The sequence below is a fragment of the Physella acuta genome, unplaced genomic scaffold (genome assembly GCF_028476545.2).
Source record: "Physella acuta isolate Inbredline_101_S28 unplaced genomic scaffold, ASM2847654v3 ptg000164l, whole genome shotgun sequence".
NCBI classification, from domain to species: Eukaryota; Metazoa; Mollusca; class Gastropoda; family Physidae; genus Physella; species Physella acuta.
In genome coordinates this window covers 1,445,561-1,472,727 of record NW_026731683.1, presented here as the reverse complement: position 1 = coordinate 1,472,727, position 27,167 = coordinate 1,445,561, and the positions used below count along the sequence as shown (strand labels likewise).

Below are 27,167 nucleotides of genomic sequence, written 5' to 3'. Positions count from 1 at the left end.
ACACGCTAACCTTGAAACCCCTTAACGCCTCTTCACGGCCTTTTAACATCAAAATGTCTCCCATTTTTAAGGACGTCCAGCTTTTTAACAGCGTCCAGGCTGGGGGCATTATGTCGGTCAGTTCTGATACTGCCCATTAACGGTGAACTCTTTTTCCAGTCGATAGACCGCAAGATACACGTTAATCTAGGTTCAATATTTACCTTATTGGCGGTCTAAAATATTTAACAAAAAAACCTGTTTCTCAGACATAATTGGGAGGTTTGTTTAATTACCTGTAATATTTAACTGTATTTACTTAAGCCATTTGACTTTCTTCCTATATATATATATATATATATATATATATATATATATATATATATATATATATATATATATATATATATATATATATATATATATATATATAAAGTCAAATTGGTTAAAGTAAATGTTGTAAGTTCTTATTGTTCATACAGAATATATGAATATATATATATATATATATATATATATATATATATATATATATATATATATATATTCTGTGTGCAACCTCAGAGAGGAAAGTGTTCCGTTGTCAAAGATTGTTTGACACGCACTGATCATGTTTTTGCATAATTTGTTTCAAAAACTTGAGGGCTAACTCGAGAGGACGGGCAAGATGTTTCAATATCAGATTCCCATACAGAAAATGCTAATGTGTCGGGGAGTTGGTTCATCTCGGCATTTTTATTTTCGCGTCAAAAACCTGGCCATCTTAGGATTAGAAAGTGGATAAGAAAAATTTGCCGGGAACAGAGATGGCGTTGCATGACGGGACAACTCCTTTGAAACCGGAAGTTCCTCAATTTACAAGAAACGCATCGCTAGTGGGTGAAGTGTAAGGTGAAGTAGGACAAAGTCCAACGGAGCTTGGCATACAAGAGAATCATTTATCGAAACATCTGGTCTGATTCAGTGGATTGCCATTGAGGGTTTCTTCAAGATTACGGGTACGATGATATATGATAGAAATGTAAATCGTTTTAACAACGTAGAAAACGTATTCACCTAAATCTATCATACGTTAGACGTAAAAGTCTGGGTTAGAATGACTAGTCAGAAAAGCAGGTTCATCTGTAACATTCAACAGGGATAGATTCGGGTTGGCCATTTAGTTATACATTAATGTAATGGGGGGGGTTGTGACGGTGACAGGACAAAATAAATCAGACATAATATCTTTAGACAAATTAATCAGACAAAATATCTTTAGACAAATTATCTTTAGACAAAATAAATCAGACAAAATATCTTTAGACAAAATGGATCAGACCAAATATCTCTGACAAAATATCTCTGACAAAATATCTCTGACAAAATATCTCTGACAAAATATCTGAAGACAAAATAAATGCGACAAAATATATAAAGACACAATATAAAGACATATTGCTCTGACAAAGTATATCAAATAAAATATTTTCAGACAAAACGTCACAAGAAAAAATACCTCTGAAAAAAATTCTAAATACAAAATATCTCAAAATAAATATCTCTGACAAATATCTAAATACAAATACGTCAAGACATAATATCTCACGATAAAATATCAACACGCTGATCAAATGTCATCACGGAAGTATTTATTTTATTTGTCAACTTCAAATTTCCATTCTTAACTAAACTTTCAGTGTGATAAAGCTTGGTGCTCTGTTTTTAAATGTCCTACTAGTTCTACCTTTCAACAATATATATATATATATATATATATATATATATATATATATATATATATATATATATATATATATATATATACGGATTTCCTTCGTCTATTCCCGTACACCTTTGGAGGCGTATTGCTTTCATTGAGTTGAAAATAACCAGTAAATAAACACCACCAGACGTTGTCAATTAAAAGCCCGTCTCCACACGCCCAAGCTCAGCCCATTTCTTGCCATCCAGCAAACTTTGTTTTTGTCTTAGCTACAGACAGTCTAACACACTCATAGCGTCAAGACTTCCCGATAGAAAAAAAACAGCTCCAACTAAATTTAGGCTAGCAATTAGGCCGCACAAATTTAGGACTAATAAATGAAAGCAGGAATGACGTTTTTAAGTCCTAGCATTGAATTCTTAAAACAACAAAGAGGACGGGCGTTAAGCCGATTTAAAAAAGAAAAAAACAAGTTGTTAATATTTTAAATTGTTCTTTCTAATTACGTTGCTCTTTCTAATTATTTTAAATGGGCCATGAGTATTGGGAAACTGTCAGAAAAATGTCACTTGACAGAGCTGAGCTTAGGTGCACATGGTGAGCAGCGCGCAGTCTTTGAGTCGACGTGTTGCAGTAAAAACAAAACTAACACTAAAAAAACAACAAGGAAATAAACTTGCTTGCGTTAGAGACATAGACTTTGGCTTTTACTATTAGATCTATATGTTAAAAAAGTGTTGGGTTCTTTTGTTGTTTATTTATTTATTTTTTAACGCTTGTTATTTTAAAAGTTTTAAACTTACTTTATTCATCGCTAATTAGTAACTAGGAATTTTATTAAAAAAGTAAAACTGTAAACCGATAATTAACATTTAAATACAATAAGTAGCATATTTTTTTTCCATTCATTTCGTTCTTGAGTCGACAGTCCCCACGACTAAAAGTATTGCTTATAAAGCCGATCAGTAACCTGTGATCTTAAAGACAGCTATCTTGCCCTTAGTACCTTCTGTAGTCGACCCTCAGGTGTGAAGATACCTGACCCTCAAATGTGAAGACACACGTGAACACCTGCTAACCACAACCGCCCTACTGATCGAGAGATCGCTAGTAGATTACCCAGTTATCTCCCCTTTTGTTAGTGAATATGCTGATCGTTGTTAAATTTGTAATGTCTTTAGTTCTTATCTAATTAGAATTAAAATAAGATATTCTTGCATTGTCAATGAAAATTATTTACAAGGAAAAATTTTTGAAACAAATAGCTGCATTAGGAATGGGTGAAAAGTTGATTACAAAGTTTAACTGCAAACCCACAGACAGGCTGAAAGACGACCAGACAGAAATATGAATGGACGGACAAACAATCTAACAGACAGACAGACATAGAATAAAACAAATACAAAAACCTTTAGAATAACAAGCTTCTAATTGCGCTGAAAATGGGAAAACAAAACAAACTTGCTTTCTCTAATAACAGATTTGGTCGCTCATGAGACCTCTTACAATTTTTAACGACCAAAGCTTTTACTAAAGAAAGCAAATTTTAATTTGTTTCTATTTTCTCTATGTCAATGCATTTAAAGGTTGATATTGTAACGATTTTTATATTTGTTTTATTTTCCACTTTTTAGTTATGCGTTCTAAAATAAATTGGAGACTAAATATGCTACGACTAAAAATGGTTGCGTTAAAATCCGACCAATAGCTCTAAAAGACATCTGCTCCTAAATGGGTCAAGGTCGACGCGCACACTAGAAATCAACCACCAGTGACGCTGCTCGTGTAATCCATTAAGATTTGACACTAAGTTTAGAAATGTTTAAATTAAGATTTAATGGCTAATTATCCATTTAATTAGATAAAAAAATGATATTAATCCATTGTCATCGAAGAAAAAGGTATCTGGAAAGTTTGAACGAAATCGGTACATTAGAAATGGGTTAAAATTGAGTTACAAGATTCGCCACAAGTCCACAAAAATCAAACTGTTGTTGCGAAATAAGTACAAGCTTGTAAAAATGTTGCGATTAAGAAAAAGTTGTGGATGTTTATAACCCGAGTAGGAATTTGTCGTTCTGCCTCTAACCACACAGAACATGCTCTAAACCAGGGGTCTCCAAACTACGGCCCGCGATGTCCTCTCGTCCGGCCCGCGGAGATCTTTTTGTGCACGGAAAAAACGTTTGTTGGTGATGGCTGAGGAACTTTGCCCAGAAAAATTAAAGACATGCCAGGAAGAAACTGGCCCCGAACTGAAATTTGATAGTTATTGCGGCCCTCGGACTGAAAAGTTTGGAGACCCCTGCTCTAATCCAATCTCGACATTGACATTTGAAATCAAAATACAGCACCAGTCTGCAGCATTTCCTACATTTATTTCCAATACCAAGTTACATCTGTCCTCGTCTATCCATAGTAAAGTGCTGCAAGCACGCACACACGAACACACGCACGCACACACAAATCAATAGCGTATAAATCACGTGATACTTTGATCACATATAAGCCAGTCATTTTCTCACAGTGGCATCACTACGTTAGACATGATCCCCAACGCTATCCTCCGAATTATGACAAGTCGCCAATAGAAAAATACGGTATCCAGGACGCCTAAACATAAAGTGCATTATTATATGTAATTTACACAAAAACGCCCGCAGGAAAAAAGACATGGATCATCTAACTAAAAATAAATATTGCACGAAATTCCTCGCGGGGCATGAACAAAAGCTTCTAGTGTTAACGGAAATGTTTACCCACATTTTGGGCTGTTTTTTTTTTAAATCCACATCGCATGCAAGCACTTTATTTTTTGTAAGCGAATCTACGAGTTTTTCCGCTCGCTTCTACTGTTTCAAGCGAGGATCTTGCTTCACGAGCTTCGATTGTACATTGATTTCAACAGATGAGAACAGAACTCATCAAAAGAACGAGCATTTTTTTTATTACCAATATATTCTAATCGAAGACAAATACAGTTTTTACGTCAAGGACGAAATGAGCATTAACAGACATGGCGTTTTGCAGACGATGTTACAGGCATTGAACGCACGCACATTACGTTGTTCGAGTTAAAAGGAATCTAGTGCTAAATTAACGATGCCCATTCTATTTATAGACAATTAAGGATAGAAAGATGGGAATATATTGTAATACATCTCTTACTTTCTTTGTATTGTAATAAGAAAAAAATACGTCTGGGGAAAATAGAGAAAGGCTTACTTGCATGGAGGGTAGGGGAAAGAGAAAACCTACTTGTAGGAAGGTAGCGAGTGTATTGTCTAGTAGGAATTAGAGAAAAACTTACTTGAAGGAAGGTAGCGAGTGTATTGTCTAGTAGGAAATAGAGAAAAACCTACTTGTAGGAAGGTAGCGAGTGTATTGTCTAGTATAAAATAGAGAAAAACCTACTTGTAGGAAGGTAGCGAGTGTATTGTCTAGTAGAAAATAGAGAAAAACCTACTTGTAGGAAGGTAGCGAGTGTATTGTCTGGTAGGAAATAGAGAAAAACCTACTTGTAGGAAGGTAGCGAGTGTATTGTCTAAAGAAAAACCTACTTGCTTGAAGGTAGCGAGTGTATTGTCTAAAGAAAAACCTACTTGCTGGAAGGTAGCGAGTGTATTGTCTAGTAGGAAATAGAGAAAAACCTACTAGCTGGAAGGTACTGAGTATTTCTGGTAGGAAATAGAGAAAAACGTACTTGCAGGAAGGTAGCGAGTGTATTGTCTGGTAGGAAATAGAGAAAAACGTACTTGCAGGAAGGCACTGAGTTCAGCAGAGAGTTCATCCCGAACGTAAATTCCAATACATCATCCTGTACCAGCTGCACGATGATTTGACTGGCCATCTGGGCGAGTAGTTCCTCGTCTGAACAGATAGACTCCAGTACCAATGTCAGCTCTGGCAGCTGGGAAACAAAACATAATTTAGGTCAGCTATTCTAATTACAAGTTTAGAAAAGGTGAAATGTTGGGGAAAATGTATTTGTGGAAAAACCTTGATAAAACTAAAAAGATGGTAAAATGTATATTTGTTGTGGTGTAGTTTATACAGCTCTAGGGACATCTCTCAAAGTGAAGTTTCTATAGCTTTAGTCATAACATTTGTTGTAGTGCAGTTTCTATAGCTTTAGTGATAACTTTTGTTGTAGTGAAGTTTCTATAGCTTTAGTGATAACATTTGTTGTAGTGCAGTTTCTATAGCTGTAGTGATAAATTGTTGTAGTGCGGTTTCTATAGCTGTAGTGATAACATTTGTTGTAGTGCGGTTTCTATAGCTTTAGTGATAACATTTGTTGTAGTGCAGTTTCTATAGCTGTAGTGATAACATTTGTTGTAGTGCGGTTTCTATAGCTGTAGTGATAACATTTGTTGTAGTGCAGTTTCTATAGCTTTAGTGATAACATTTGTTGTAGTGCGATTTCTACAGCTTTAAGAATATTTGTTATGAGGTGTCATTTTAAGTCTAAGTATAGTTTTTAAACCTCAAGCTAATAATCTTCATGTCCATTAATAACAAAGTTTAGCTATAGATAGGACCTGTTTTACTTTGAAATATAACTTCTCAAGCTTTTGAGTAATTATAATCGTCAGTATTCTATAATAGCTAGGAAACTGGACTAACTGTAATTACTTGTGCAATTACTTAATTAACGTCACGAGGAACAGTACAAAACATGTCGGGAAAAGTCCCTATTACAACAATCAAGACCAAACTAATTAACTTAATGAGAAATAATCTCGGCGCACATCAAACCTAACATAGGCGGGGACGTGTTCATCAAAATTTTGTTCAATATCTCAAAATGTGAAATGTTTGAGATACCAAACCGAACATAGGCGAAGATGTGTTCATCAAAGTTTTGTTCAATATCTCAAAATGTGAAATGTTTGAGATATCAAACATAACATAGGCGGAGATGTGTTCATCAAAATTGTGTTCAACATCACAAAATGTGAAATATTTAAGATATCAAACATAACATAGGCGGAGATGTGTTCATCAAAATTGTGTTCAACATCACAAAATGTGAAATGTTTAAGATATCAAACCTAACATAGGCGAAGATGTGTTCATCAAAGTTTTGTTCAACATCACAAAATGTGAAATGTTTGCGATACCAAACCTAACATAGACCCACATGAACCCATCAGCTGCCCAATCCTTCCAGCCATCAAGTAGCCGAGACTTTCTAATGTTTTAAAACCTCTTTTAAAAAATCAAACCACAAGCAGTGGGGAAAACCTCGACAGGATAAAAGGTAAACATTGATGAAAGTCTTTTCAGTTTGAACAAACGAAACGGCCTTTCGCAGTTCCAGAAAGTAAATTGGTTTTAGCTCACAGGTCGATGAGTTGAAGTAATGAGATGCAACTCGTTGAAGTTAGGTGCATTTAAAAACTTCATTTACTTCAGAGGTCTTTTCGTCCATCCTAAGTAGATAAGTGTATTAGAATACTTGCTTGTTACATTTTAGTAACAAGTTATTGTGGAACTATAACAGCGTTCGTGATGAAATCAGCAGATGTATGCAAAAAAATTGCCGTTTTTTTAAAGCGCCTATAATTATCGCCATTAGTTAATTAGTGATATTATTTGGTTTTTAATCTACTGCACATAAACATTTGCAATTTAATTTAGTTTATTTTTATTTAAACTTAATCCTTCAAATTGACTCAATCTTCTCGTCCTGATTCCGTGTCTTTACTTATCGGCTGGTTGTCTTCTGACTGCCTGGCAGATTTTAGAAATGTGACGCAGTAGAAGATGTGACTCAGCTATTTTTTTTTCATTTCAATTTTCGCTAATTTTTTACAAGTGTCAATAAATCCACACCAATATAACCGTCTGCATTCGTTAACAGATTATTAGAAGTCGAATGCTTTAAAAAGCAATTATATTGACACTTCAGTGATGATAGTTAATAGTTCTGTACAAAAATTAGCGACCTTTTGGAAAAATCTTGTTGAACCCCGCTTTCTTTAAAATATCAGGCAAGTGCCCGTATGTTAAAATAAACAATCATCACCGTTGCATATTAAAGGGGAGGAGCATTCAACATATTCATAAACCCACGGTCTCTGCTTGTGTTGGATAATGTTTTTTAAACCATGCAGCAGATATGGGACACAATTAGCCTAAATTTTTAATGCCTTAACGTGCATTTCAAGGGCTCTCCGGTCTTAAAGACCTCAAACCCTATAAGGCGATGCAGATCGTTCTAATCCCGTTGATTACATTCACATCAGTTTATTTATTTTCTCCGTCTTTTAAAACAATTCCCTGCCCTATTTATTTTTCTAAAAAACAAAAACCAATGTTTCTTCTTTTTTTAAAAAAAAAAAAGATAAGATCTGTATTTCAAAGCAGAAAAAAATAGGGTAACAATCTTGGAGATTTTTAGGAGTTAATCTCGCCAGTGTTAGGCTCAAGTGCGTCCGGGAAGAGTGGGCTTAGACTGGCTTAGAGTGCGTTATGTCCCTTTAAAGTTCCTTAAGCATGAAAACTTGGCAGGAAACAATGTAGCCTTATGAACTCAAACAACATCTGCACTGTATAAATACAACAAAAAATCCAGCTAAAAATGTGATTTATTGCTTCATTTTTTTATTATTTGAACATAACCACCTAAATAGTGTCCTGTCTTATCACCTTTTAAACCTTTAGTCTAAATATTTTCGCAACTAAAAATGTGCCCTACCTTAGCACTTAAGGACGTTCTTAAATTTAAATACTATACAACCTCAAAATGAGCCCTACCTACCTGCTTGAGTCTAAATATTGTCTCACCTAAAAATGAGCCCTACCTTACCACACTAAGAACCTTCTTAAATCTGAACATCATCCCACCTAAAAATAAACCATACCTTACCACTTAAGAACCTTCTTAAAACATTATCCCATTTAAAATGTGCCATACCTTACCACCCTAAGAAACTTCTAAGTCTAAATATTTCCCACCTAAAATGAGCCCTACCTTACCACTTGAGAACCTGCTAATCTCGCTAAATGTCAACCTATAAAGCAGGTTCAACTCTATAAAATCCGCGTGTGATATCTCAAACAGCTTATTTGTGGTCCAGTCTATGTTATCTCATCAGAAACCATTACAGTGCAAACATGCGTTTGTTTTTGGACGGGCACAGCGCATCCATCGTGTTTCCCGTATTGACTGGTGCCCAGCGATGGCTGAGGAAAACCCTTTCAAATTCCACCGATCCCATGAATAAATTTGTCCGGCTGCAGAAAGTTCGTCTTGCGTGCTTTTTTTGTTGTCTAAAGAAATGATCTTATATCCAGTCAGTTGATGGCTTGGATCATATCCTTAGGAGCTAAGGATAACAGTTTGATGTTTTATTTCTATTAATCGCCTTGAGGTTAAATGCATTTTCTTTACTCTATTTTACTTCAACTTCAAAGGTATATTTGCAAGTATATCATGCGTCCATATGCTTACAAATTATACAACATATTTAGTTGTTTAGAGTAATAATAAATGTTACCAACAGGTCCTGGTGGAAAAGTTAAATAACACTTGTCAAATCGAGATGTGTAAGTAAGTTGTGTTTATCATGAAGTGGGACAAGAAGACTCATTATCATTATTGTAACGTGTGAGAATATCAGTGTGTGTGGGGGGGAGGGTATTTGTCAACTATTGTAAAAATACAGAAAACTCAAGAAAACGTTACGTTTGTTTTCTTATTTTCAGTCATTTAAGCTATTGATAAAATTTACCGATTTACCCATTAGATTGTGAAATGCACTCGTTACTGTTCGATAGTCGTATCTAAGTAACCTGCAAAGTTGATGTATGATACTTTATGTAACGTGTTGATACAAGCTACTTGTTCCTGTGTATACAAGCAGTACTAAGAAAACCTAAAAGACACTATTCTACGAATGATAAGGACTCTGACCAATGAGAGAAAACGTGTTACAAATGCAACCAGTCATCCACAAAGCACGTGTAAGAAAAATATGAATTACGAGTATGGTTAAATGACGAGCCTCGAGTTGAACAATACCAATGCATACAGTATGCCGTCCCGTGCAACACACCCCCCATAATAAATCAGAAACAAAATTAATCAACATGGAGCTAGAAATAATAGAAAACTACATGCAGCACGCATTGTTGCTAAAAATAGCCCGTTGGTCTGGGGTCGCTTCTGTATGATGTAAGTTCCGCACGAGTTTTCCGAGTCAGTTTCCTGGATCATTTGATATCAGACTAATATGGATTAACTAACTGTGCAATGGTCAGTTCGTGTTTCTAATATCTATGCAAGTATTAGCTATATGTATGTGTGTGTGTTAGAGTGCTCGTTCTTTCTTTACTGTAAGGTAAATCTCAAGAATATACTGGTTGGGCTCTTTACGCTAACCGGACTGTTTTTACTCAACAACATAAATGGTTAATCGGATATTGTGACAATACCAAAGTCATATATATATATATATATATATATATATATATATATATATATATATATATATATATGGAGAGAGACAGAGAGAGACAGATCTATCAATAGATATTGATAGATATATCGCTCAGTATATATATATATATATATATATATATATATATATATAAATATATATATATATATATATATATATATATATATATATATATATAGACGCCCACATGCTTTCCTTAAGACGAAAAAAATGTAATGCATTTGAATCACCACATTTCCGCTGTAGCAGACTGTATTACCTTATGTTGCTTTATAGGGCGATTAAATCAAACTATGTGACAATAGAAACCAATGCAAGAAATGTCACGTATCCGATTTTAAAAAAAAATCATGTGATCGACAAATAATTTATTTCTAATCTATACTACCAAAAATATCCTCAAGGAAAAACGTAAACAGGAAAAGGGTATCGCTTTTGTTGGCGCCAAACAAAAGCCTTTGTACTACTTTTCTTAATCTTTCAACGGCGACTGGGCTTTGTGTTCGATCCGGCTTATGGTAGGGAATGTGACTCGGATTTCTGCCAAAAAGAGGAGGATGTGACATTTTATTCCCCCATCTTTCCCATCCTCTGACATTTCCCCATCTTCCCCATCCTCTGACATTTTATTCCCCCATCTTCACTCAAAGTTTTCTTATTTAAATTTACTTGTTTGTTTACTTGTTGTTTGTTTGTTGCTTTGTTTTTTGGTTGTTTTTTTTTTGTTTGTTTTTGTTTTTTTGTTTTTTGTTTTTTGCCTTTTTGGAAATTGCAACCAGAGCAAAACTAAAACTGAACTTAGAAATATAAGAGCAAAACTGAAAGCGAACTGAACTATTTGATAAAGAGAAAGTAAAAGCGAAACAAAACCCATATAAGATACATTGTCTCCACCTGTTTTTAAGCGCTGAAGAACTACATTTTTAAAAATTCGCACCTGCTTATGTTCACAAAATTAATTTTTTTTTATTAACAACAGCGAAAAAATGTAATAAATAAATCAATTATATTCCTACTTGACCCGAAGATTTATGCTAAGCTCGAGGATTGGGAAATCAAGCTAAAACTATGGCGTCACTTTTTACCACAATATCGGCTTACTCCGTGTCGACCTGACATTAGAAACTTGATTGTGATTGCCAGAGCCAAGATATTTTTTACAACTTCGTCTCAGTCCGCTTACAACGGGACTAGGTAATTGAGAGAAACAAAGGGGCCAAGAGAAAACTGGCCTTCAGCGGTGAGCGCTTGGGGGAGGGCGAGACAGCCCTGAAATAAACCAGTCGCTCAGCTCGATAATGCTAATAATAGATATTTCAGTGGACAAATGGACATCGCTTCTAATCGTTCATTGATAGAAACCTAGACTGTCCGACATGGGGGGATGTTAGAGGATGGTGAAGATGGGGAAATGTCAGAGGATGGTGAAGATGGGGGAATAAAATATCAGAGGATGGTGAAGATGGGGGAATGTCAGAGGATGGTGAAGATGGGAGAATAAAATATCAGAGGATGGTGAAGATGGGGGGATGTCAGAGGATGGGGAAGATGGGGGAATAAAATATCAGAGGATGGTGAAGATGGGGGAATGTCAGAGGATGGGAAAGATGGGGGAATAAAATGTCAGAGGATGGGAATGATGGGGGAATAAAATGTCAGAGGATGGGGAAGATGGGGGGATGTCAGAGGATGGTGAAGATGGGGGGATGTCAGAGGATGGTGAAGATGGGGGAATAAAATATCAGAGGATGGTGAAGATGGGGGAATGTCAGAGGATGGTGAAGATGGGGGGATGTCAGAGGATGGTGAAGATGGGGGAATAAAATATCAGAGGATGGTGAAGATGGGGGAATGTCAGAGGATGGTGAAGATGGGGGAATGTCAGAGGATGGTGAAGATGGGGGAATAAAATGTCAGAGGATAATGAAGATGGAAAATAAATTGTCACAGGATGGTGAAGATGGGAAATAAATTGTCACAGGATGGTGAAGAGATAAAATCGGAAAGAGACTTAACGAATGCATGTTAGACAATGGCTTTACAATGTGATGCAGTTAAAGTTACAGTTATGGACAAACTTTGAAGTAAACAAACGTATAAAATAATGAAATGAAAAGAATATTAAAACAATAAAACACAGCAGGTTGGTTAGGCATTAATATGGGGAGCATTTTCTATTTAATCTTTCTAAACTTCCTGGTACAATGGAAAAAATAAGTTTTTTCCAAATAAACCTTCCAAATTAGAAAAGTGCTTCTAATTGATAGAAGATGAACACATTGTTTATATTTAGTTATTTAGACTTATGCTATAGACCAGGGGTCCCCAACCCCGTGCCCGCGGGCGCCATGGCGCCCGCCGAACGATTCATATGTGCCCGCCTCTCACTATTCGACAGAGACAGAATTTTTTTTCATAAACATTATTGAAAGGTTGAAGGGAATGGATATCGAAAGTTTGACGGGGGGGGGGGGGTGCAAATCGAAACTTTTGTCCCCGGGTGACGGGAAGGGTCGGCTACGCCTCTGGAAGGAGTTTGTCGATTTAAAATAGGTGGTGCCCGCCTACCGATATTTTAGAATGTGCTCTAGAGTAAAAAAAAGGTTGGGAACCCCTGCTATAGACATAGCTCTTTCATTATTATTTTTCTGCATCTAAATTAGGTGTTTGGAAATAATCCTTAACACCCCTATCCAACACTACCGACATGGATAAAATGAATTTACAAATTATGCTTATTGTGCAGATTAGATTCGTTTGCATTAATTAGCACTTGCGTATAATAAAGCATTATAAAGCGGGAGTATTAAAAATTAAGATTAGTTTTTCTAAGAATAGCTATTTGTAAAAATGTAACGGCTTTTTAATTAAGCGACTTTGTGTGAGTAGATCAATAAAAAACTAACCGTAAAAAATAAACGTGTCTAAAATGGCGGCTTAAGAGCTTAAGACGATGTAACAACGGCATTAATTTGTAACATGAACTCGCAAAATAATAAAATGTATAGCTGACAACAATAGGGCTGGTAAGTAGGTCACCATCCAGTTCTATGGCTCATGCAGGTTTTATTCAGCCGTAGAACTGGTTGGTGGCCTACTTACCAGCCCCATTGACAACAAAGATTGCCATGTTTAAATAGTTCTTCACACAATACAATTGGCAACCTACAAGCAAATGGGAACCAACAAAGACAAGCTAATCTGTATTAAAACAGGCACTTATTTGATTCGCATTACGGCAGGCCTTTTAATCGACATGTATAGACTTAAGTACAGAAGCGAATTGTTACATGTTCGATTTTTCTAAAACTTGTTAAGCAAAGAGCGTTTTTTTTTTCCTTGAAAGTATCGACACAAATTGCCAGACATTGCTGACAGATGTCTCGTTTTCTCTCCATCCACCTTTTTATCTCTCCCTTCTCTCTCTTGCTCTGCCTTTCTCTTTCTTCTTTATACGCCTGCCATTACTTGCGGAGCCCGTCTATAGAGAACGTAGTGCTTACAACTAGTCGCTGTTACATCATGTACCCCATCTGATCCCACTTATTCTCAGCCCAATGAATCTTGCCCAGACCCTTAAAACCACTTCACGATTACATCGCCTGTTTTGTGCGAACGCCCTTCCTTTAAATTATTAGTTCCGTGGTTTGTTTCCTTATTTAGTTTAGCCAATTAGCTTTTTTATTATTTATATCAAGCATGCAAAGGGTTGCTTTTTGTTGCCTGGCTGATCCGATATGAGGTTAACGAACTCGCTGAAGTCTGGTGAATTAATTTCAAGACTGACACATTTATGCCAGTTACCTCTCCACCTAAACTGACGCAGGGAGAAGGGAAGGGGGTCTCAATTATGTTGTTTATTACTAGTTGTTAGCATGAGGATGTCTAGACATTAACTGTGCCTGCAAATGAGTATGTTATATCTATGTATTTGGGTAAGAATTACTGAATGGGTGTGAAAAGTGTATAAATATTACGATTAAACATTTCATTAAGATCATCAAAATATACTAGTTGATTGAGTAGGCCTATACATTGAGTACGCAAGAACAACATCTAGAAAACGAGATACGGAAAATGTTTTTAAAGTTTTTAAAGTGCAGAGAGCCTTGAGCCAAAATATGGGGCTGGTGGTTTGAACTTCCTTAATGTCACATAAATCTGACGGTCAAGTTCTAAGCCGTAGAGATCAGACTCAGCTAATGTGATTACATGAACAGAGGAATCATGACCAGAGGTCTTAGATACGCCAAACTCGTCTTACTAATGGTGGTATTTTAATGTATTATCAAATTGTGGTATTTAGATGTCTTAAGTAATGGTGGTATTCAAATGCCTTATTAAAAGTGGTATCTAAATGTCTTTTTAATGGTGGCATTTAAATGTCCTTTTAAAATTGGTATTTAAATGTCGTATTAATGGTGGTATTTAAATGTCTTATTAAAGGTGGTATTTAAATGTCTTATAAATGGTGGTATTTAAATACGATAAACCATACCATTATAATTGTTGTTAAGAAAAGCGTCGTGAATCTCAATAGAAACTGCAAGGTTATTTTTTAAATTTATTCAGCTAAATGTCTGTCAGTGTAAATACGTGGCTAATTAGAATACAGTTTTATTAATATTTTTATAGTCAAGGTTTTTATTATTTTAATCGATCAAACTTACAGTCAGCCAGTTCTTCAAAAAGAAAAAAAACTATGTATATGTCAGACACTAACCAGTATTTTCTATGGCTTCAGACATATTAGCTGATGGCTTATGGCTTGTGACATTCTGACTGGAGATGGTATATAGCTTGTGACATTATGACTCGAGTATACTGATCAATGTAATCGCCGAGTGATACTTAGCTATGCTAATAACAGTAAATAATCTATTGATAGCGCTGGGAGTATTAACACTAAAACATGTCTGGGTATGGTGAGTCATAGCGGGCAAAGGTCAAGGGGTTAACTATGCTTATAGGGGTCAGATGTGGTCCAAGAAATTACTAGAGATAAGCATGGTGATCCAATGGTTGTATTATCACTATAATAGCAAGACGTTAATAAAAGATAAGCACGCTAATCCAATGGTTGTATTATCACTATAATAGCAAGACGTTAATAAAAGATAAGCACGCTAATCCAATGGTTGTAATATCACTATGATAACAAGGTCCAAAACAAGGGCATGCGAAGAAGGATGTTATAAGTAGGAATCAGTTAATTAGAACATGATAGTCGATAGACCGCGATTCTGCCGTGAGAAGGCTGCAACGTTGGTGGGAGATTCGATATTTAAATCGTCCAAACGCAGGGAGCTGTAGACTTGATACTTACATGTGTCACAAGCAGCGCAATCAGACACTGTAGCGTAGCATGTACAGCCATTCATGATCGACTGTTTAAGTACTGTGGTTTATCTTTTTCTTATTTATACAAGGTTGAAATCATTTTAGTTACAAAATAGATGTGTATAGATCTGTACTGTAATATTAACTGATTGATCGAACTATCTGACAATTACATTGATTTAATCTAAATCCATCCGACATAATTTACTTAATTTTTTATTCTATTTTTAAATAGGAAAAAAAGAATCTCCAGTAAGAGATCATCTAAGACAAAAATGTACAAACACCTAACTCTCAACTAGTTTTATATTTTGAGGTTATAATTTTTTCTTAAACTTATGAGACCTTTTAAAACGGTTAGCTAATACAAAAGGAAACTACGTGCAAATACTTTTTGGTTTTCTCGCTATGGGAGGGTGCTATACTGGGGATACTAAATATTAATGTCTTTATTTTTTACTCATCGTCAATATTTTAAATAAACTGCTGCTATAATTATGTCATATTTCTTCTGGTTTGTTGCTTGCCCTTAAAGATAAAGTAAAAACATCCACACTCGTATTTTAAATGCATTTTCTAAAGACATTTTCGGATTTTTCAAATTCCACATTGCCTGTAATCTATACGTACCTAAGAATGTTAAAGTAGACCTTTTAACGTTAAAATACAGGTAAACCGCTTGCAAGTTTTATTGATTTCTATAAGCAAAAAGATGTCTGGGGGGTGCAGGGTTGGGTTCAGACACGGCAATGTAGTTCAGGAAACAAGAATTAATGCTGCATTAAAGATTCACAAGCAATGTTTATAAGAATGGATGGGGCTTTAACTAAAGTCGGTCGAGTGGATGCGTTTTGTTTCTTTAAAAAAAATGTATGTACGTTTTAGCTATTGTATGGAAACTGAAGTCAGTAAGTTTTTCATGTTATAAAGTAGAACGTGATTTATAGTGTGCATGTGGTATTGCATCTGAAGACTTAAGTGCACCAAGTGGCAAGTACAAAGTCAGCCGAGCTATAGAAGCAGTTAAATAAGAAACTTAAGTGGACAACTTTAATAGAAGCTAGTGGCAAACACAAAGTGAAAGTGGTGATAATTAATCCCAAAAAAGATTTAAGTGCTAAAAATCCAAGGAATCAATTGTAAAACGTGCCCATTGTGTTCGTTTATTTGTGTTTAAATTGGCTTTAACAAAAGCACTCAATGTTTTAAATGTCTTTTTTAACTATAGAGGGTAAACCAAACTTTAAAATTTGCGTTTTTGAAGCAGAAAAACATATAGGCCTATCTAACTTCTAAATCGGCCACTCCACATCTTTCTTGTACATTTTTTAAAGGAATTTATTGGGAAAAATATAGTCTGATAGACCATCCGGTAGCAGATATCAAGTTAGGGTCGATGCACATGCGTAGTGATGTTGCTTTAAGGTGGGTAGCAAGTCTGGTTATATCCTCCAATAGAGGACAGTAAGTCTGGTGCCCGGGGTTATATCCTCCATACCTTTCAATCCAGAATTTTCTGTCTCTGGGATAGAATTTTAAGATTCGGGTGTGGTTGCGTGTTTGTGCAAAGGTGGGATAGAATTAAAGATAAGCATGAATGAGCACAAAGAAAGATAGGATTCTATATATGGGAAAGTGCAAATTAGCTTCTAAATTCTTTAAAAACACCCAAAGTACAAGTCATTTTATGAACTATTGCTTTAAGTAACTTAAAGTATTGGCACGACAGGACCGAAATAGACCGAGAGTCTATGCACCCACCATGTTCCAGACGTATTTAAAATAGAAACAGAGAGGAATAGACAGGGCAATGAACGTCAATGCCCCAGACATATTTAAAATAGAGATAGGGACGTATTTAATGTCCGTGTCGTGAAAAATAAAATGAAGACATAACATTCAATTAGGTGACATTGTGCTGATTTCATTTCCAGCTTGTGTATCCAATCACAGACAACAAGAATGAACTTAGCAGTCAATGGATGATGTATTTGGGGAGGGGAGGGGGTATGAGTGATGAAATCTCTAGTTAGAAAAAATAACGTATAAGTTCATTTCATCAGCGTGTAATGAACAAGTTAAAGTGCTTTATCGAATGCCATTTCTATACCCTAGGTTCACTGTGTCACAGTATAAATACTATCATTAGGAGAAAGACTTTACTTTGATACAGTACATTGGCAGTCACTATGGTACGAAATACCAATAATTTCCTACCCGTCGTTCGTTAGCAGCCAATTTAACAATAAGTGTATGAACTATAGCCAACGACGACCCCCGGGCTGAGACTTGCAGAAAATAGCTTACCTCGGGTGTGGTACCGTCGATAAGAGAGTCGGGTGGTTTTTTCTTCACGATGTCCAAGTAGAGTCGCCATAGCCCCTGGGGATAGAGAAGTTGGATTCATTAACAAAGTGACGTGGGTGGTACAAAGGTTTGGTGCGTGAGGCAGCAGGCCGCTTGCTAAGTAGCAACCGTGCTAATGAGGAGTTTGGTCGGTAACAGTTTTATATTGGTACCCTACTAGGCCATGGATTAGTTCGTAGGCAACAGTTTTATATTGGTACCCTGCTAGGCCATTGAGTAGTTTGGTTCTTTACAGTTTTATATTAGCACCCTGCTTGAAAAATTTCATTAAAATATGAATCTCTCTTTTAAAATACTTTTTAACGCAAGCATTGAATCTAAATATAATTATATAGTAGGCCTACCTCTAAAGGAATATGCATTTGCTTAATTTGAATTAAATAATGATTACGTTTACTGCATATTGATTATTTTACTGTAAACTATATGCACATACAATTTTATTTGATGGGTTTTTTTTTTAAAATACAAGGGTACATACATGATCAATTCTATAACCAAGCCTAGATTTTAGTCAACCCAGGGACCAATCGGCAAAGTTAATCGACCCCAGTTTTAGCTTGACACTCAGACCACTTCCAGTTGAAGTTGCACTGTCCCACCAAGGACAGTAGGAAAGATTGATAATGATAGCTATAGCAGCAGTCAATGCGCTCAAAAACTACTGTGGTGTGATCGTCCACAGCTTAGGCATGCTAACATAAGAATAAATAAATAAATACAACACATATTTTCATAGAAACCTGTGTAGGGTACACACTGAAACGTTGAGCTGCTACTACGTTCATAGATTAGAAGGGCTCGATTTTTTAATATATTTTTATAGAGTCAATTTCCAAGTGAAATAATTTTTTAAAGTATTGGTTTATGTATGTTTAAATCGATAAGCTCACTCTACAAACATGTATAGGGTCTATTTTAAATTATTTCCCCCTCCTACTACATGTTTTACATGAGACACCAAGATATGAAAATATTGGAACACCTGACTAAAACTACGAGTATACTCGGTATTACAGAAAAAATAAGAAGTTTTTTTAGTAGTTAACAAAAGCGAATGTTGAACGAAATCTCTATGTTCTATTTACATGTAAACTACACATACGCTATTGAAACATGCTTTATAGCAATATGAAGTAATTTCTAAAGTGGGTTAATTGGTTTATAATAAATAAATTAAACTGATCACTATTGAATTTTCTAATTGCCCATTTACAATAATTTACATGATTAAATTGATATCAAATCACAGTAGATTGCGCGTTACGATGTGGTAAACAAATGTGTATGTACATTTGCATCATCTTGCTTTTGTTTTGTTGTCGTGACGACACCGCTAGGAAAATGACTCTAATAAGGAGCAAGCTGGTGGGTTTCTCACTCAGCAACTAACGGGCTTCGTCATTACTTTTACATTATCTGTAGACCAATGGCTGCCTTGTGACGTTAGAATATCTTTTTAAGATTTCTAATTGTCTGCAATAACACTTCAGGATAGAAGACATAGCTTTAGCTTGTGCTAAACATTGGGTCAATATTAACGCACTTCTTGAAACGCTTAAGTTTGTTGAAGTAGAGTTCACCAGTTTCTGTGACTTTGGTATATAGATAATGGGTGATCAGCAAAATGTCTAGCCGCTTTTATATTCCCCGACTGTAGTTTTACCCAATAGAACAGTCTGGGTTCAAGGATTCGGCACAGTAATCGAAAAACTAAGGTTAGCAGCCTTGCGCTCTAACACTCGACCACGCTACATCGAAATAATAGTCTAAGGTTATTTTTTATTTGAAAATACATAGCTTTATCTGCATATGTAAGAAATGTGGCGAATATTTAACCGATATCGGAAACGTAGCTTCAAAAACTGGCTAGTGTGTCAAGCACCATAGAATATCGCGAGTACAGAAACCAAGGTTCCGGTTCTCGCATTCATTAGCGTAGAGTACTCTGGCCCGCTGTACTCGAGACTATATGGTAACCACGGCGTCTCGATACCACTAAATACAGGAGCCTTTCTACAATAAAAGGGTCACAAAACGATGCCCTAGCGAAATCGATTCTAGCTGTATGAAACATTGAACTTCACACTAATGGGGGAATAAAGGCTGTTCGCTTCGTCTTGTACTAAAGGAGACGTACATACATTTTGTGCAGAGTATCTTCCAGACATCTCTTCGGAGAGTCCAACGCCCCCCCCCCCCCCCTCGAACGAAATGGAATTTATATAGAAAATATATATACTTTTACCAGTGTGTGTGTCGTCCGTCCGTCCGTCCGCCCCCCCCCCCCCCCCCCCCCCGGAGAAAAAAGTCTGGAAGAAACACTGATTTTGTGTGGAACAAAAAGACGCAGAATCTAGATGGTATTATATAGTTACCGAATTGCGTCGATGTAAAATAAATGAGTAGAATTAAAATATGTGTTAAATTTAAGCCTTTACATGGTAAATTAAGACAAATTTCAACCAGTTTTATACTCAAAGCATGTTGACAAAAGACTTATTTTCACGTGCAGATGTTACTACCCGTTATAATCGGCGACCATGATGCTAACTGTACTTAATTCACATGGTTGTGAATATCAATTCTTCTTCTTTCTTCTTCTTCTTCTTCGTTCTTAATTTTTAGTGTTGAAATGGATCGAGATTTATCTGCCAGTGGGTTTGAATTCGTGACTTTTTTTTCGAATTTATCAACCATGAGCTTTATGCCGACTCGACCACGCCTCCAACACAATTAAGGATACGTGTCAACTGGTTATGCGCCATTGAGGCCATTGACTCCGATTTCAGCCTGCTTTTCTTTTTGGATTTGCTTCCATAGCCTTTGTCCAACCAAGAACAAACTACAAGGCAGCAGTTGTTTGATTTTGGAAATGTCTCTCCTAGAAGAGTGGCTAACGAGCCTCGTCTGCCCGAGGGTTCGAACTCGAGACTTTTCGGTTAAGCAACCATGAGCTTTACCGACTCGACCACGCCGACCCTCAATTGAAGCAGCAGTCGTTACTTATTGGTGTTGACTTGTATGTGTTGTATAATTATAAATTCTGAAGTATGTAATTCAGTCTAGTCTCATTTTCAAACAACACCATCAAATTAAACTTATATTTTATCACGATTAAATGTATGAACGCTGCTATCTTAATATGTTGATATGGTAACCGATGTACTCTAATGCCTTGTATTATTTACAAAATGCCTTACTACACAAAATGTACCAAACCAATCAACACATGCGTACACGCGTTGTGTGCGTGCTTGTATTAAATAACCCAGATCAAATCACGTTCATAAAGGTGATTAACACGACATAGACCAATGTACTTTAACATTCCTATGCCCAATGGATTCATACAAAAAGCATTCTCTGATTTCAAAGTCTATTGTAAAGATATGTAAAGCACACCTCTAGAAATATATCAAAGACCTATATATTGAATTAAATCAATAACTAATTAACGTGTCCGTTCATAGATCTATACTGAGATTACAAAGGTTCGATAATCCAGTATTTAAAGCATGACTGGCGCGCTATTAATGCTATTCTAATCATTAAGTTAGATGAAGTGAATTCCATTTGAATTAAATTATAAGAGAACTAATTAATTTCAAACAAGTGGTTCATTGAATTAATATCTAGCCTCTTATTGATATTTTGATTAAGATACCAAACCAGTTGAACCCAGACAAACACACACAACTGGCTCTGAACATTTCCTCCGGTTGTGCTACTGAACTTTTCCTCTAGCTGTGCTACTGAACTTTTCTTCTAGCTGTGCTACTGAACTTTTCCTCCGGCTGTGCTACTGAACTTTTCCTCTGGCTGTGCCAATCCTCTGGCTGTGCTACTGAACTTTTCCTCCGGCTGTGCTACTGAACTTTTCCTCTGGCTGTGCTACTGAACTTTTCCTCCGGCTGTGCTACTGAACTTTTCCTCTGGCTGTGCCAATCCTCTGGCTGTGCTACTGAACTTTTCCTCCGGCTGTGCTACTGAACTTTTCCTCTGGCTGTGCCAATCCTCTGGCTGTGCTACTGAACTTTTCCTCTGGCTGTGCTACTGAACTTTTCCTCTGGCTGTGCTACTGAACTTTTCCTCCGGCTGTGCTACTGAACTTTTCCTCTGGCTGTGCCAATCCTCTGGCTGTGCTACTGAACTTTTCCTCCGGCTGTGCTACTGAACTTTTCCTCTGGCTGTGCCAATCCTCTGGCTGTGCTACTGAACTTTTCCTCTGGCTGTGCTACTGAACTTTTCCTCTGGCTGTGCTACTGAACTTTTCCTCCGGCTGTGCTACTGAACTTTTCCTCTGGCTGTGCTACTGAACTTTTCCTCTGGCTGTGCTACTGAACTTTTCCTCTGGCTGTGCTACTGAACTTTTCCTCTGGCTGTGCTACTGAACTTTTCCTCTGGCTGTGCTACTGAACTTTTCCTCTGGCTGTGCTACTGAACATTTCCTCTAGCTGTGCTACTGAACCTTTCCTCTAGCTGTGCTACTGAACTTTTCCTATGGCTGTGCTACTGAACTTTTCCTCTGGCTGTGCTACTGAACTTTTCCTCTGGCTGTGCTACTGAACTTTTCCTCTGGCTGTGCTACTGAACTTTTCCTCCGGCTGTGCTACTGAACTTTTCCTCTGGCTGTGCTACTGAACATTTCCTCTGGCTGTGCTACTGAACATTTCCTCTGGCTGTGCTACTGAACTTTTCCTCTAGCTGTGCTACTGAACCTTTCCTCTAGCTGAGCTACTGTATCAGTGTTGTTCAACATGTATGTAACATCCCCAAAGAAATCAATCTTGTGCAGGCCTCTCGTCACATACAACGTGAAAATGTGCCTTAAAGTAACCGTGAAACCGCCGTAAAGGGGACGCAATCGATACACTGCGGTCTGAGATAGATGGCAAGCTCCTCTAATCAAACGGTTGCAATGTCCCAAAATTACCCAGAAATGTAGATATCCACATTCACAAATGGGAAAAATAGAGCTTGAACGAAATGTGAAAAGGTCAAACAAAATGCTAGTAGGACAGAAGACAATCAACAAATCTGTACGCTATACTTTTGTTTCTGTCACTTAGCATCCCCATACCCCCCTCCTACGTTAAACTTTTTAAGGCACTCTTAAAGTTGGAACAAATCCTATATATAGAGCTGAAATGTCCTAGTATTTTAGACTATTGTATTTGGAATACCTCGCAACAACACATCAAGCTCAGTACAAGATCAAGCTGTTATTTTCTAGTCATTTAGACTATCATATTGAGAATACATCGCAACAACACATCAAGCTTTAAAACTTACTAATTATAAACCTCGTGCTTGCGCTATTTTCTTAATTGCCCCTAATTGATTGACTCGACACAGCCAGATTGAACTAGTTAAAGATTTGAAAGCAGGTCAAGTGTTTGATAACACGAGCATGATGGTAGATGTCTATTGTAAACACACCAAAGCGAGGCTTCGACACAGACGTGTTTGATTACCTGATTGGGAGGCTGGTTGTTATCTACTACATGCACTCTAACAAATCTAGACTGATTCTCGCGTTTTGGGATTGGTGGGACCAGATTTCATTTAACAGTGTTGAAAGCTGGTGGTCAATAATACAGAACAAATTGATTGTAATTATGTTCACATTCTAAGTGTAACCACACACTTAAAATATGTGTTTTTTTAAACACCTAAGAAACGCTAGTCAAAAGGTGGTTAAGAAAAAAAAATGAAATATTCAAACCTTAATATTTCATCATTACAGGAAGGATCTATGGCAATAAAATAATTCCCAGAAGTTTATCTCCCAGGAATGGGGAATCTCTATAAAAGTATCCCATCATCTGAGAGGTAAATACCGCATGAGAATAAACAATAGATTAACATTTAACCAAGATGTTTGTAATTGTGAAGGGGAGATCCTCCAGTGCTAATACAAATGTCAAGGCTAATCATGAAGGAGTCTCTTCAACAAACAGATGGCTATTTGTAGATGGATCCTTCGGTTCAAAAGCGCAATGATAAAAATGGGTATCTATATCAAAGTATTATACGCGAGTCCCGAGCAGAAATAGAAATCTAAACGCTTGAACAGAATCTGTTCCTGTTTGCCATACGTAGTTAGCATAATCTGAGGAACGTCTATAGCCACTTTAAAATAAAAATGGCAAGAACAGAAAACGTGTGGATGAATATTTTTTTTATTTCTGCTTCCCGCATGGCGTACTCACAGTTGCATTAAACAAAAATTTGTAATAAATGTTGAGTCTGTAGGTAGGCATATTGTGTATTGTATCGTATTTTTTAGCATACTATCGAATATTTAGTATTAAATTGTAAAGTTAAGTTTTGTTTACTGCATTGTACGTGTGTTGTGTGTGTGTAGTGTTAGCGGTGTATTGTTTTCTTAGGTATTAAGCTGTGTTGTACTTAAGCATTAGTGGAACTGTTGTGAGGGCAGAAGGGGGGGGGGGGCCCACAACATTTTAAGCGAGGTTTTTTTACGATTTATATAGTAAGAATATTGCCTATTGTGGTGTGTGTTGGGTTGGATCGTGTTCTGTGTTCCTGCTGTGTTGTGTGTGTGTGTTGTTTCTGTTGTGCTGTTCTGTAGTATTGTAATGCACTGTAAAGTGTTGTAGTATTGTGTGATGAACAATATCACATCGTAGAATATTCAGTGTCGTCCCACGCCCTCTCTCTCTATCTCTCTCTCTCTCTCTCTCTCTCTCTCTCACCCACACACACACATAACTGAAGCACGTGCACTGTCCCCGTCCCCGGACGATATAGAAAAGTAATAAGTTTTTATAGAAAAATATGTACATTAACTATTGCCCCCCCCCCCCCCCCCACCCCACAACCCCGGAGGTTTTAAGTGCATCCGCCCCCCTCGTAAAAAACATCTGAAAGAAACCTTGATCGTGTTATGAGAATATGAATGGATGTGTGCTTGAACCAGGTGTCTCCTGGACATTGTGTACAGTGTGCATTCATGTAGACTTAGTTTATAAGAACGTTGTTCGTACACCATAACTGGTGTAAAAGCAATAAATTTCTCACACACAATAACCTCTGCCACTCTGGAGGTGTGGGTAAACAAACGGGTACTGACATCTGTTGATAGTGTATGTGTATAATGAAGTGAGGGGTCTGGGAAACATTCCATATAGAAAATCTTACAGTTCACAGCTCGTTCCTGTATTGATATTGATAGAAATATCACTTTATCATCAACAGAGAATAAATCAATAAAGTCTTTAAATAAGTGTTATAAATTTTGATCTGAAATATCTATACATAACTTTTTTTAATATGCACTGTAAAAACTAAGGCACGATGTGATAAATTTTAGAACCGCTGATCTCAACACCCCCGCTGTTGAAATAAATAGTAGGACATGGAATCTGTATCTACTGTCACAGTGAATAACTCGTGTTCTCTGTCAGGTTCTGTTGGTTATAATCAGAAGGTATTTGTTTTTATTTTGTTTGACTTTAAAAACGTTATCGAATTTTACTTCAGTATAAATTATTAAAAGTTGGTATACAACTTTTATATAGGTTTACATTTTTGTATGATTTTTAAAACCATCACATACTTTATATAATTTTGTTTGATCATCTATAATTACATGTTTGTTAAATAAGGTAGGTAGGCTAAAAATTGAAAACAAATGCACTTTTAAGCACTGATTACAATACGAAGAATATATATATATATATATATATATATATATATATATATATATATATATATATATATATATATATATATATATATATATATATATATATATACATAGCCCTGTCACAGCTCTGTACTTTTTATGTTCTAATTTGTTCAAAGAAGTACTAGAATTTGTTCAAAGAAGTACTAGAATTGAGCCGGTGAATTAGAAGCTTTTATCACCGAGCGAGTCGTCCGTCCCAAATTTTTCAGTCGCGTGGTTTGAATCATACAGTGTCCACCAATATTTACCTAACCAGGCGGAGAGAACACCTACAAGGCATCTCAGTAATAAGTAACTAGGTCTGATAAATTAAAAATCATTCGAGCGTTTTTTAAAGAATGTACGTAAATCTCAGACGTACAAAAACTGAATGGAAGAAATGTAATTGAATTATAAGCAATATCGTCATCTTGAAAATAATATATTAACTATTATTTTGTGATTATTTTTTTATATTTTAAAAATGTAATATTTTGAAACTACGTATGTTTTTTATTTAAATAAATCTTTAGTTATCTACATTTATCTACGTCACTTACCAAACCGTTGGTCTATTTTATCAGGAGACCAAATTGAAGCCTTTTCACATCTTTTCCCAATTAGAGTGCGAGGTATATCACAATACGATACGTTAGTATTTAAGTAAGATATTATTTTTAGTAGAACTATCATTTGTCCTGTCCTTTACTTTCTCGCTAACACTGTTTTCATACAAGTTTTTCAAATTAAATTCATTACTAGAAACACTATCAACTTTCATTGGCCTTATAAAACATGTATCTAATTGCACTAACAGCTGTTGTATGCGTGAAATGTAGGCGTGTATCACATTCTATCAATGGCCATGTTTGCCTAAAGGCGATATAATGTAAACTTATTTTATACTGCTGTTTATTATACCAGAACATGATTTGATGTGTATTTTTGTGTTGTACCAAAATTCTTTAAGATATAAAAACTGTGAGTATGCCAGTTAAATTAACGTTGTGTACGATGTTTGATCAATTTGTTTCAGTGCGTAAGAAAATTGCACAATTAGGGTGACCCAAATCTGTCCGTCAGCAAATGACCGTGCACGGTACGGTAAAGTAACTGCGAGTTATTTATATTATTGTGCGTCGAAAAAGGCTATTAATATAATTCACAAAATGACGCCATTGTCGTAATTGGTGAAATAATTTGAGTCCATCTCCTGTGGTAGAGCAGATATGATCAATAAAACAGCGTATGGGGCTACATTGTTTCACAGTGCTTTGTACTTTAGTCTCCTATACATAGGTCAAAGGTTAACGGAAGTAAACATTTAACGATGCTCAACACTAGGGCTGTCAGACTAGTAGCAGGAACTCATTAGACATGAATGTATTTATAAGTATGGGATGACAGGAACATGAACATTTCCACCGTATAATGATCAGATGTACATGAACATTTCCACCGTATAATGATCAGATGTAAACGATATTGTCAGAGAAGACATCGTGACCCCAATCACAGTCCAAAGTACACAATATTTCTCACTGACAGATTACTCGGGACTTTTTCACTGATTAGCACAGGAAAATGTTACTTGATCTTTTTAATACCCCTT

At 36.2% G+C, this 27,167-nt stretch overlaps 1 protein-coding gene across 2 annotated transcripts in view; it reads left to right on the top strand.

Annotated features, from left to right (window-relative positions):
* LOC131935961 (FMRFamide receptor-like) overlaps nucleotides 1–27,167 on the top strand; it is a 97,597-nt gene that overhangs the window by 63,570 nt on the left and 6,860 nt on the right. The window contains exon 1 of one of the 2 annotated variants that reach the window (XM_059292718.1): nucleotides 25,265–25,315. The exons of the other annotated variant lie outside the window; for it this stretch is intronic. The gene's annotated coding sequence lies outside the window, so the exon portion shown is untranslated. Of the gene's footprint in view, nucleotides 1–25,264; nucleotides 25,316–27,167 lie in introns of those variants that run through there. 2 annotated transcript variants of the gene reach the window in all.